Here is a 13,492-nt window from a genome sequence, read left to right as displayed (position 1 = left end):
TTGACCCTCCTGGATCTCAGACTGTTTCACTGTACAGTGAGGGATTAGAGGAACCCAGACAGACTATACACTAGGCAGACTACGGTACCAGATCTGGCACGTTTGACAGGTTAGTTCACTAAGGCTTCTCCTCTATCTAGGAGAGGCTTTCCTCAGGACACAAGAAGCTCCCCGTCGGTCTACCCAGGAGCTAACCATTGGCTCTCAGGTCACTGCCTGTTAAGTTACCCTCGTCTGTCCCGTAGCCCCCAGGCCGGCTCCTGGCGCGTCCCCCTCAGGCCCCTCCTGCTCGGCCACGGCGGAAAACCCGAGCCCGCGGGACCACAGGAGGGAAATGGAAACGGGCCCTTCTGAAACAAAAGTGCCCACAAGGATGCTTGTCGGGCGGCTGGGCCTCCGCTCGTAAACAGGAAGGGTCGCCTCGGAGGCGGATCGAGTCAGGTTTTCGAGATAAGGGGAGGTTTTTCTTATTTCACCAGTGGCAACTGTTTCACAAAACGTGCCGGATGAACCGTAACGAGCACGGCCTCAACAAGCCAGGAGGCAGGACGAGGGTGGTTTGAGATCGCCCCTTGGAGTGCCACGTGCCACGGCAAAGGAACTCAGTATTGTTCTTAAAGCAACTCCTTACTTCCCGTCCCTCCGAGGGGAAGAGAATAAGCGAGCCTCAACCCTAAGCTTTTCAAGCGCGCGCGGGCAGGCGGGCGGGGCGCGGGCCGAGGGCACTATATCTCCCGGCGGAGGAGCACACAGCACCGCTCGCTTTACACGCCCAAAAACGCGCTGCCTTGGAGCCGGTTGTTTAGTTGGCGCTGCCGAGGCTTCTTTCCTCGTTCAGTTTGACAAGGATGCTCTGATTGGCCAGCGCGACCCTGCAGTAGTTGGCCGGAAAGAGTCGAGGCGCCTGATTGGCCGCGCCGCACCTGCAATGCGTCAAGTCGCGGTGGGCGTGAATGCCCGTGGCTGGAGGGGCAGCCGGCCGCCTTCGGGAGGGAGCGGCTCCGCCTATGGCCGCCATCTTTACTAGTGGCAGCCGGGACGTCCCGGACGCAAAGGGGTTTTTCACGGCGCTCTTGGGCCAGTAGAAAAAGGCTTTGCGACAGAAGTTTTGTGGAGGGTTTTTTTTTCCCTTTTTTCCATTGCGGTGGGTTGTTTCGGTTTTGCTCAGGTGCCAGGGATGTGGTGGGGGTAGAATTCGAGGGCTCCGGGCTCAGGGCCGTGTGGCCATCCAGGAAGGAGGGGGTCTGACAGGACGTTTAGCCGCCGCTTCCCGAAAACCGCTGGGTCTGCGTTCTGTCGGAGAGCGCGGGGAGTGTGGTTTGACTCCTCTCCATTTCTAGAAGCAAAAGGGAGATTTGCTTCCTGGGCATCTTGCTCGGGCTGGAAAGCAGTTCTGGAAAGCTCTCCCGAATACGTCATGGTTCTTGCTCATGCTGTGCGCCTGCAGGGAATGCGTTTTTTGTGTTTTAGAGCTGTAAATCCAGTAGCCGTCTTGGAAACTATTTACCGGCTCCAGGGACAGGGGCCTGCAGGAGCAAAACGGAGCTCGCCTGACAGACATGCTACGAGACGTTGGCTGAAAATTATTTTAATCATATCAGTTTAGTTGCCTTTTTAGGCAGCTATTGTGTGTGTGTGTGTGTGTGTGTGTGTGTGTGTGCGCGCGCGCGCATCCGGCTTTCATTCGTCTCTGATATCCACGCCCACAAAAAAGAAAAACCCTCTTCTTATCTTTTACTGCAGCAAAAGTGGTCGTTGTTCAGTACTCTCTTCAGTGGATATGGGTGAAAAGAAAGACTATGTTCCCTGGGTGAATTAGAGCTGGAGAAACGGGAAAAGGCCATGGTTGTCTTGGTTTAGCGGGAGTGGTGTCTCTGTCGGTTTTGAGCTGCATAGGTGCAAATTCGGTGCAGTGTGGGTATCCAAAGGTGAATTCTGGAGCTGCCTTGGTGTGGGTGTTGCCATGGCTACAGGGAGAGGTAGTTGGTGAGTTACAGGGGCCAATAAACCCAGCAAGGCCGGGCCTCTCCCTTGAATGAAGCCTTCGTATTAACTATCCAAGTTTATATATCCTGGCTTTCACCATTCCCATGCCGGTCCAAGATTCCTGGACTGATCATTACAGGCACACGTGGGTCTGTATTGATTCCTATATTGACTAATACAGGCGCAGTCCCTGCCTTGTATAGGTTTTCTAATTAGAGGCTGCATACGGGAGCATAATTTTGGAACCATTTGCCATACAATTTTTTTTTTTTTTGGCTGTGTTGGGTCTTCGTTTCTGTGAGAGGGCTTTCTCCAGTTGCGGCGAGCGGGGGCCACTCGGGGGCCACTCTTCATCACCGTGCGCGGGCCTGTCACTGTCGCGGCCTCTCCCGTTGCGGAGCACAGGCTCCAGACGCGCAGGCTTGTGGCTCACGGGCTTAGTTGCTCTGTGGCATGTGGGATCTTCCCAGACCAGGGCTCGAACCCGTGTCCCCTGCATTGGCAGGCAGATTCTTAACCACTGCGCCACCAGGGAAGCCCTGCCATACAATTTGATGTGTAAGTTATTGCTACTCTTACCTCATCATACCGATTTTGAACATTTAATCATTGGCTTTTTATGCCTTTTCCCATAGGCAAACCATCACTTTACCTTAGGGTGCCTTCTGCCTAAAACTTACACTCCATTTTACTGTGTATCAATATAATACCAGAGCACTGAGTTCATGGACATTGCAAAAGAAAAGACAATTGCAGCTTTGCATAATCGCCATATAGCAACAACCACTCGTGCCTTTGTGGAACACGCGGTAATTCAGTGTTCTTTGGCAGCTGCAGTGCTGGGAGTCCGCCACTTGGCTTGCTGTGTGAGGTAGAGCAAAGGGCTACGTCTTCCAGAGTCTTGGTTTCTTCTGTAGTATGAAGAGAATCAAGTCTGTTTCCCAGTCCTTGTGACGATTGCATGAGATGGGAATGTGCCAGCACTGTGTAAATTGTCGAACTATTGACATAATGATATTCAGTTACTAAAGCATTTATTGAGTGCCAATAACTGTCTGACGTTGTGAGAGGAAGATTTTCCTTCAGTATTTTCTGCTTTGTGGGGTGAACAGTTTGACAAACTCAGATCTAAAATAAACCTTAAATGGCATAGTTTTTTTCTTAATTGAAGGCATAGTATTAATGTAGCCTTATTAGCATGCAGTGCCAGATTTGAGGGCCCTTAGGGTGACTAGCATATCAGTTTGCCTTGGTCTTTCCTGGTTTTAGCATCAAAGGCCCATGTCCTAGAAAGCCCCTCTGCCCCAGGCAAACCAGGACATTTGGTCATCCTTGTATTGTTTTCATTGCCACAAGATGGGAGGATGAACAGAATAGGAAATGAAGATTCCTACTGTATAGAGGCGATTAGGTTTCCCTGCAGCTGGAGGCTACTGGGCTCAAGAAAAGGGATGTCCTTGTGTAAGGTAAGTGTGGGCTGACGCCTGAAACTCAGCATGTCCAAATTCAAACATAATTTTATCCATCTTTATTGTTCTTCTCTCAGTCCTCACACAGGGCCTTCCTTCCTTCCTTCCTTCCTCTCTTCCTCTGTTTTCTTTCTTCTCTATCTTTCTGTTTCTGAACTTTCTTATTCAGTTCTAATCTTTATCTCTGGTAAAGGCTCTCCTAAAGATTTCGTCACTTTGGAGTGCAGAAATTCTTTTTTATGCCATGGACCCCTTTGTCAGTCTGATGAAGCCTAATGCTGCTACGATTCATTGCTGTATTCATAATTGAAGGCATGCTACATTTCACTTAGAGGTTAGTGAAAAGAGATGTTCTGCTTTTCCATCCAAGTTCATGGACCTGAATTGTCTCCATGTAGGCCAGGTTCAGAACCCCACTCCTTCTCCATTGCCCCATTGTAGTTCTCTTTCCACCCTGTCCTCTTTTATACTCTTTCACCTTTACATTCTTCTTTTTTTTTTTTTTTTTTAATAAATTTACTTATTTATTTATTTTTGGATTTGTTGGGTCTTCGTTGCTGCGTGCAGGCTTTCTCTAGTTGCGGCGAGCGGGGGCTACTCTTCGTCGCGGTGTGCAGGCTTCTCATTGCAGTGGCTTCTCTTTGCTGCAGAGCATGGGCTCTAGGCACACAGGCTTCAGTAGTTGTGGCTCACGGACTCTAGAGCACAGGCTCAGTAGTTGTGGTGCACGGGCTTAGTTGCTCCACGGCATGTGGGATCTTCCTGGACCAGGGCTCGATCCCGTGTCCCCTGCATTGGCAGGCGGATTCTTAACCACTGCGCCACCAGGGAAGTCCCACCTTTACATTCTTGCCATTATATGTCACCACCATAGTTCAAGATACTGTGGCTGTGTTCCTAACTATTGCAAAAATTGTTCTCCCACCCCTAGTTCCATCTTACGCCCAGCTGATGGAGTAGTTTTTCTAAAGCACATATATGACTATATAATTTCCCTCCTCAACCTCCCATGGCTTCCTATGGCCTCTAGCCTTAAGTCCATTTTCCTCAGGAATTCCTTCAGGGCCCTCCATAATCTGATCTTTCAGTCCTAATAATCTACTACCCTTTGCAACTCCTAAATTTTGGCCGTACGAACTGTTCTTTAATCTTTGTGCTTTTTCCCCTCCATCTTACATTCACGTTGCTCTTTGGGCCTCGATTTCTGATTTCCATCATCTCTGCCTAGCAGAGTTCTAACATCCTTAAAGACTTACTTCAAATGCAAAGTTAGCTAAGATAACCTCTTCCTCCACTGAACTCCCTCAGTGCTTTATTTTACCCTCTTCTGTTCTTACTGTCTACTTTATTATGAGTATTTGATTACTCATTCCATCAATGTTTCTCAAGTATCTGTTGTGAGTGTGGCCCTGTACTAGGGGCCATGCGGATATAAAATAAAACTGATTCGAACCTTGGTTTTTAAAGGACTTGTATTTTGGGTTGGGAGGTAATGTGAACCTAAGTAACATTTTTTTCAAGGTAAAAGAAAACAAGTATTTCAGGCATCCAAAGGGAGAACTCACTTTGCTAGAGGGATGAGAGCAAGCTTTGTGGAGGAGGTGGCATCCAAGCTAGCTTGGAGGATCAGCGACTTACATGGATGTACGTAGGGAAGGCGTTCAACACAGAGGGAATACCAGGAACAAAGCCACCAAGCTGGAAAGAGAAGGGTATGCTAGGGAAGGGGAAAGAAGTTTCGTCTGTTACTAAGGGGCCTCATGGGAGACAGGCTGGTGGCAGGTTGGGTAAGGCTAGATAGAGAATGGCCACACATTCCGGGCCAGAAGATAAGATGATGCCGTTGCATGGAATCCATTGAAGAGTTTTGACAAGAGACTGACAGAATCAGAGGTGAGTTCAGCATAATTATGTGGCAGCAAAGTGGGAGGTGAATTTTACAGTGATACTGTAGACAGGGAGACTAATGAAAGCAATAAGAATAATGGCATATATTTATTGAGCCCTTACAAAATGCCGTGCAATATCCTTCCTTGCAATATCTCATTTATAGCTCACGAAATCCTTATTATTCACTCCTTTTCACAAATAAGGAAATTTAGGTTAGAGAGGAATAACTAACCTCTAAGGTACAAGAGGTTAGTTATAATAACTAAGTTATAAGAATAACTTATCCAACTTCACCCATGGTGACAGAGTTGGAAGTTGAACCCATTTACTCTATGCAGTAGTTGGTCCATGAATTAGCCTTAATCTGAAAGTGTTAGCAGTGGAATTAGAGGAGAAGATCCAAGAAATGATATATTTTTTTAAATTGTCTTTATTATGTTTTGGCTGTGTCAGATCTTAGTTTTGGCATGCGAGATCTTTTGTTGCAGTGTGGGTTTTCTCTCTCTAGTTGTGGCGCACGGGCTCCAGGGCACGTGGGCTCTGTAGTTTGCGGCACGCGGGCTCCGTTGTCGAGGCGTACGAGCTCAGTAGTTGTGGTGTCTGGGCTTAGTTGCCCTGCAGCATGTGGGATCTTAGTTCCCCGACCAGGGATCGAACCCAGGTCCCCTGCACCGGAAGGTGGATTCTTCACCACTGGACCACCAGGGAAGTCCCCGATACTTCTTAAATTATAGTACTTTATGTACTTAAAGTTTGAAGTGAAGAATGAAAAAGCAACAAATATCACTGTGGTTGGGCTGAATTCCTGGACTATCTTCTCCAGTGTTGGTTTCATCATGTATCTCCTACGTATTTTTCTATATGAAGGAAATGAGACCAGTAAGCAAAATATGTTGCTACAGTTTTGCCTCACTTTACGAAAACTCATGATATCAAAATGGGGAAAGGATATAGATGCTAGTTGGGCTTGGCCTTCTACTTGGACTCCTCAGAAACCTCATAGAGGAAAAGTGCCAACAGCAGTGGCCTGGAGGTGTACCAAGTTATGCTTCCAAATATTCCTGTTGATTGGGCATGTTTCTGAATGTGAACTAGAATTTTTCAGTGCATTTGCCTTCGGGTGAAAGACCTTGGGTAGTACCTGCTTAAAGATATTTAATGGTTTCAGAGCACTGGAGGAGTGATTTTCCTATGCTCTGGTCAAGTCAGCATCCGCCTGGCCCCCCACCGTGCCCCTCCAAAAAATACACTAGCAATAAGGAGGAAGAGCGTCAAGAACAACTGCCCTTCAAGAACCACTGGATTATTTTGTGTTTCCCTTGGTACTGTCTTCCCAATCACCAAAGACCGTAAAAAGAGGAGTATTTATTCCAATCCCTGCTATTCCACCTCTCCCTACCCTTTATACTTCTGGTCTTTTCCTGATTATAGATGGCAAAATTAAGCCCTGTATATGTCAAAGATCCTTCAAACCTAGGAAAGGCTTTTCATCGTCAGTAGTTCTAGTATACGTTTTATAATACACTGACTACGTTTTCCCTTTTGCTAATGTTCTTACATCATTTTGTGTGTTTTTATCATTCTAATTAGATCATAAGTTCCTTAAAAACAGAAATTACCTTAAAAAAAAATGCCCACCACCTGCACCATTGTCCTGCATATAGTAATCACTCAGTCTTGATTTGTCATTTTTCTCCTCTTTTTCTGATTTTTCTAGTCAACACTTATCTCTGATGACAGCATTGAAAAGTTTAATGATACTCTAGAAAAAGGATATTCATTCAAGATTCATTCAACAATGTTTATTAAATTCATTCTGTACGTCAGATACCCTTGAATGTGAGTGCTTATTACCCTCTCCTGGGGTCATGGTTATTAGCGGTTTTGGGGTCATCAACACCTTTGGGTGTCTAATAAAAGCCATAGAAACCTCCCAGAAAAACATACACAAAATAATTCTGCAACTCTTGTCATAGAGTCTAGACTTTCAGACTCGATCAAAACTAAAACATTTAAAATCAAAAGATCCTCTTCAGTGGGATGTGTTTAGGCCTTACCACTGTATGATCACATATGATCTATCTGTGTAGATAACTATATACATAGGCATTCATATGTAGTTTAGTTGATCAACCGTATATGTAGCACTAAGGGAACTATTTCAATACTATTTCAACTATTTCAATTTATAATTGTTGTTTTTAATCATAAGACTTTAAAGCAAAAAATGGCCATCTTTTTGCTACTGGAATTTGGGAGGCAAAATACATTATAGCATTGTTTTTTTCATTAAGATAAGAGTTGTAATTCGCCACTGATGCAAGCATTTTTCAAACTATAATATGCCATATTGGTAAATCTAGTCTTTGAAGTTTTTAAGTTCTGATCTCTCTTTTGTTTTAAAGTCTGTACAACCTGAAATATATATAATTAAAGTCAGCTAAGACCTGGAGTACGTAAGTAAGATTTTTCACAGAACATTTTCCTGTGAGATTTAGTACGATTGATGTTTTGATCAAAGTTTGTTTATTATCTTGAAAAAGTATTTTCATTGAAGAGAATGAGTAGTGATTGCCTGAGTTATTTTCAGAACAGGTTACCAGTGGGTTTTTTGGTATTACTTTCCTTGTGCTGCTCTTCCTAATTAACATCAGGTTTGCTAAATTTTATTGCAGAAAGACTGATAAAGAGAAACCCTGTCATCTGGAACCTGAGATTTATGAATCTGTGTAAAACTTGTATGTTTAAAAGGTGCAGAGAGGGAACACAAGCTGTCATTTGAGAATTCTTCTCTGTGTGAATAATTAATGATGGTATAACTGGATACCAAACAAAATTTACAGATGTCTACAACTCTTTACCTCTACCTGGAAACTTGTTGCAATGATTATTATTTCAGGAAGACAAGGTTGCTGAGATTTCCCGAAAGGATGCAATTCCAAGTGGCCTTTAGGAATCCAGTATGACAGATTTCTTTGTTGCTGGATGAAGTCTATTTTAAATGGTAAAATGATCTGATTACAACATAAAGAATCTTCTACCCATAAAAAAGATCTATAGGTGGTTCAAGCATCATCAATATCATCAGTGAACATTATTGAGGTTCTTACCTGGGCAAGGCACTCTGGGAGTACCGAGCTTGCAAAGAATTACACATAGCTCTGACCTTTATATTCTCACAACTAAACTATAACCCACATGCAGGCAGGGACCATGGTTTTATTTAGTTAGTTATTTAGTTAGTTACACTTATGTTTGCTTATACCCTCAATACTTACAACCAAGTCTGGCATACAATAGTTGCTAAATAAATGTATGTTGAACATCTGAATCAATAACTATTAAAATAGTTGGAGAGGAAAAAAGAGAGTTAAATGAAAGAAGAAAAGCTTCTATTTTGTAATGTAGCTTTTAAAAGGGAAATACTACATATGTTCTTCTTTTAAAACACCTTTTTTATGTGATATTTGATACATATAAAATAATATATATAGTAAATGTAAATTATTAAGCATATTAAAATAAGCCCCAGTGAATTCACCACCTATTCAAATAATTAGAAAATTACCAATACTGTGGAAAATAACTTGTGTACTTCCCAATGTCATCTTCCTGCCTCTCCCTCAGCCCAAACTGCATTCTCAATTCAGGGGTATTTTAACTTTGAGATGGATAAATCCGAAACAAGGATTTACAGAGGACAAATCTATGTGATTCTTTATTAAGAATTAATACATTTAGTAAGTGATTGAGAAATACATTTGTTAATAATCATATGGAAGATCATTTATTACAGGCTCTTTGAATACCATAAAAAGGTAGTAAGGGTTACTTCTGTGTGCTGAATCCTGGGGACATCAGAACAGCCTACCTATGCACTCAGAGAAGGCATATATTAGAGTTCACTTTTTTGTTTTGTTTGTTTTGCCTTTCCTTCCCTCTTGTGGTGTAAAATAATTTTTGAAATGTCATTTTTTGGGGGGAAATTTACTTTAAATTGCTTTTCTATTTGTCATGTATGTTTTCTATTTCATAGTCTCAAAACTGTCTTTAATCACTTGGGGTATGCTTTTACATCGATTCTTAGTGAAACTCTTCCTGTGAGTTGTCTGTGAAGAGATTTTAAGTTATAACCCAGTAAAGATTTACTAAAGCAGAACATAAGAGTAAAGAAGCAAGCCACAAACAGAATGGCATTATAGAAACATTTATCTTATCAAATAAGAATCCTTTCACCAATGTTTACTAGGAGCATCCTTTTCTACAATACATAGTATAGTGTATTATGTCTAGTACCATAAATTCAAATTCCAGAGAAATATAGTGTTGTAAATGAATAGGGTTTCTTTCCAGAACAATTTTCCCTTTTCATTAATCTTTCTACATCTGGTTTCCATTGTAGTTCTATATGCAGCCATCAAACAAGTTGTCTTTCTGATTTCTTTCTTTTAATTTTTTTAAATTAATTATTTATTAATTTTTGGCTGAGTTGGGTCTTCGTTGCTGTCTGCGGGCTTTCTCTATTTGTGGCAAGTGGGGGCTACTCTTTGTTACAGTGCGCGGGCTTCTCATTGCAGTGACTTCTCTTGTGGAGCACAGGCTCTAGGCACACAGGCTTCAGTAGTTGTGGCACGGGGGCTCAGCAGTTGTGGCTCGCGGGCTCTAGAGTGCAGGCTCAGTCGCTGTGGTGCACGGGCTTTGTTGCTCCACGGCATGTGGGATCTTCCCGGACCAGGGCTCGAACCCGTGTCCCCTGCATTGGCAGGCGGATTCTTAACCACTGCGCCACCAGGGAAGTCCCTCTTTTAATTTTTTATCTGACATAATTTCTGACTTACAGAAAAGTTCTAAGAATTGTACAAAGAATCCCCATGTACCCTTTATTTCCCAAATGGTAACATTTACCACATTGGCACATTCATACATGTTCTCTTGTGCTCTCTCTTTCTTGTGGCAGGCATGATAGCCCTTTGTCCCTAAACATTTCAGTGTATAATTCCAGAAATAAGGTCATTCTATTACATATTACATAACTATAGTACAATTATCAAAATCAGGAAAAGGACATAATAACATTGTCCAGTATTGTCCAATCTACAGTCTTCATTCAAAATTTGCAAATTGTCCCACTGCTGTTCTGTATAGCGAAGTAAAATCCCAGATCATGCATTGCATTCAAGTGTCATGTCTCTAGTGTCATGTAATCTGGAATCCTTCCTCAGTCTGTGTGTTTTTCACAACATGGACTAATTTACAGATTTCTAACCAATGAATATGCTGAGAATTTTTAAGGAAGTAAGTATATTTCAAGTAACTAAATTAATCGCTGTCAGGATATATAGAAAAAAGGTTTAGGCACTAATTATTTTATGTTACATTCATTAAAAAATTATGCCAAAGAGATGGTAGAGCAAAAGATGAGAAAAAGCAATTTAAAATTCTAGACCTTTTTCCCCCCATCCTAACCCAATTCACTCTTTTTTACAGATGAGAAAATAGAAAACAGACCAAGACAGATTAGGTAATTGGTCAGAAGTCCTCTAGCTCTCCTTCTTGGATCTCCGTACTTTTCTCTGTAGCATATAATGCTTAATGGGAAAAAGTCAATATAAAACTCTAAAAGTAGTACATTGGTTTATTTTTATTAATTCCATCTACTGTGTTTGGTTTGCCCATAAGAATTCTGCCAACCAGTTGTCTCTATCTGTTACGTATGTATCCCATACGATAGTTGTATAATAGTTGATATTTGATTTCTATTATAATGTTTATAATGTAATGTTTTGTCACATATAGAAGTTAAATTTATCTTAGGACCATTTACACAGTATTTAGGCAGTAGTGTGATAATTTGTCTAGGACACAAGTGTAACATGACCTTATGTACTTCACAGAAGACAGGGTGGGCTCCAGGCTATGCTCTGAAGGAGAGGAACCTTTTAACCAGGTTCAGTCACCCTTGGTATGTGAGGGGGTTTGGTTCCAGGATCCCTTAGGATGCCAAAATCTGCAGATGCTCAGGTCCCTTGTACAAAATGGCGTGGTATTTGCATATAACCTATGCACATCCTCCAATATACTTAAAATCATCTTTAGATTACTTAGAGTACCTAGTACAATGTAAATGCTGTGTAACTAGTTGCTAGTGCACAGCAAATTCAACTTTTGCTTTTTTTGAACTTACTGGAATTTTTTTTTTCCGAATATTTTCAATCTACAGTTGGTTGAATCCACCGATACAGAACCTGAGGCTACTGAGGGCCGACTGTACAGCTGTAAGCTTTTCACCAGAGTATCCCTGACAGGATAGGGGACAGAAGAGATTTATTGCTGCAGGCCTGAGCTAGTCTACCCAATGCTACACATTTTTTTGAAACTTCATGTATTTCATGTTTAAAATTTATACATATTTTATGTTTCTTTCAATTAAGATGTTGCACCTCCAAAACCTGTCTAAGAGATAGGACTTACTACTCCTGTAGCTTCAAATACCACTCCATATTACCACACCCCAGTTTGAGAAACACATGAACAAATTTATGAAGAGAGTTGTGGAATTCCATGCCTGGGGTCCAGGCAGAACAGAGTGGTAACTCATGAGAGACACTTTGACAAGTAAAAGGCAGTCTGTGGAGAAGTGCAGAAGTGGGATTTGAGAGCAGTGAGATAGGGCAGAGCAGTTTATGTGGCCTTTGATGCCACCATGAGGAGCTGAAGAAATATAGTGAACGATAGGATTAATGCCAATTGGGGTGAAGAAAACCAGGATTCTGGGTCTCTCTCTGCTATTCCCTATGCCATGTGACCTTGGGCAATCTGGATTCTGGTTTCCTTATATGGAGAAAGGCAAGACTAAAGTAGGTGATCGTGAGTTTTCTTCTGGCTGTAGTATTTTGTGATTCATTATGAACTAATAGAATGCATTAGCTTGTTAATAGTTTCCATGCTTCATAATTTCCAAATTTAATCTGATAGATGCCCTTAATATTATTACTAGCCACACACTGCTGATAATATGCAATATTTATTTCAAGGCAACCAGTATACTTACACTTTTAAGACTATCACTATGAAATCTAGGCCTGCCATCTTATGGATCCTAAATGGTACTACCAAAATACAGGGTAGTATATCTGTTAGTGTCAAATGATTTTTGAACAGATCAAGAGAATACCTACTTATGTATATGTAGCTTACTTCCAAAGGAGTTTATACAGTATTTTGAAATTTATTTTCTTTGATAATTCTTAATTTAACTTCCTAAGAAAGAATCCAAGTAAATCTAAGTATCCCCTACCTCCAATTTTAATTGTTTATTGATCCCAATAATTATTTTCTAGACAGCATTTCATTTTCTAAATGGCTATAGGTAGTTCCTTTGCTTTTGAAATTGTTTGGAACAAGAGAATGGTTCTTTGAAGTGATTGTGGGGAAGTGCTTGCATGCGTATTGTATGAAAGCTGTGATCAGCTACTCATCCGTGGTTGTGAAGTGTAACAGTCTTCCTTTTTTCTTTTTATATAGCTATAAATTATTAGAGTTGATGGTTTCACATTGCAGCTAGAATGAGTGTTTGTGGAATTCACTCCTTCCATCTCCTGCTGATGGACCTTAGCATTTATCTTCTGTCGTGTAAAGGATCCAAAACACAGAACTTTTATCCACAGAGAACATGGGAGAGTTAGTAGGAAACATTTTTCAACTCTTTCAAAACTGTAACTTTAAAATATTGCAAATAAAAAAACGAAGGAAAAAGGACTCTGCTTCCTAAGGGAATTATGGAATTTGTCTCTAATTAAACTTTGTTTTGTCCAAAACATATCCAAATAAAATTGTTATGCCTCTCTTCCCACTAACATAATTTGAGACACTGAAAATAGTCTAAGGATTGCTTTTGAAGTCCATTCTGAAATTTTATCTGGGGCCCAATGGTAATTCTTCTGTTTAAGGTTGCTGATGAAGCTTTTTAAACCACACTCTATTTCCCACTGGTTTTCAATTTATTTTCAGTATGCTTCAGTATTTGTGGAGGTTTTAATCCCTTTCAAGTTGAAACGTGATTATTATAGTATAGAAGGCAGCATTTGGACATGGCTGACAGTACAAGCAATTGCTATAACTAATTTTCATCGGTATGAGTCCTTACA

Source organism: Balaenoptera ricei, chromosome 2, assembly GCF_028023285.1.
Source record: "Balaenoptera ricei isolate mBalRic1 chromosome 2, mBalRic1.hap2, whole genome shotgun sequence".
Lineage (NCBI taxonomy): Eukaryota > Metazoa > Chordata > Mammalia > Artiodactyla > Balaenopteridae > Balaenoptera > Balaenoptera ricei.
The sequence above is the reverse complement of the archived record's forward strand: the minus strand, read 5'-3'. Positions refer to the sequence as shown.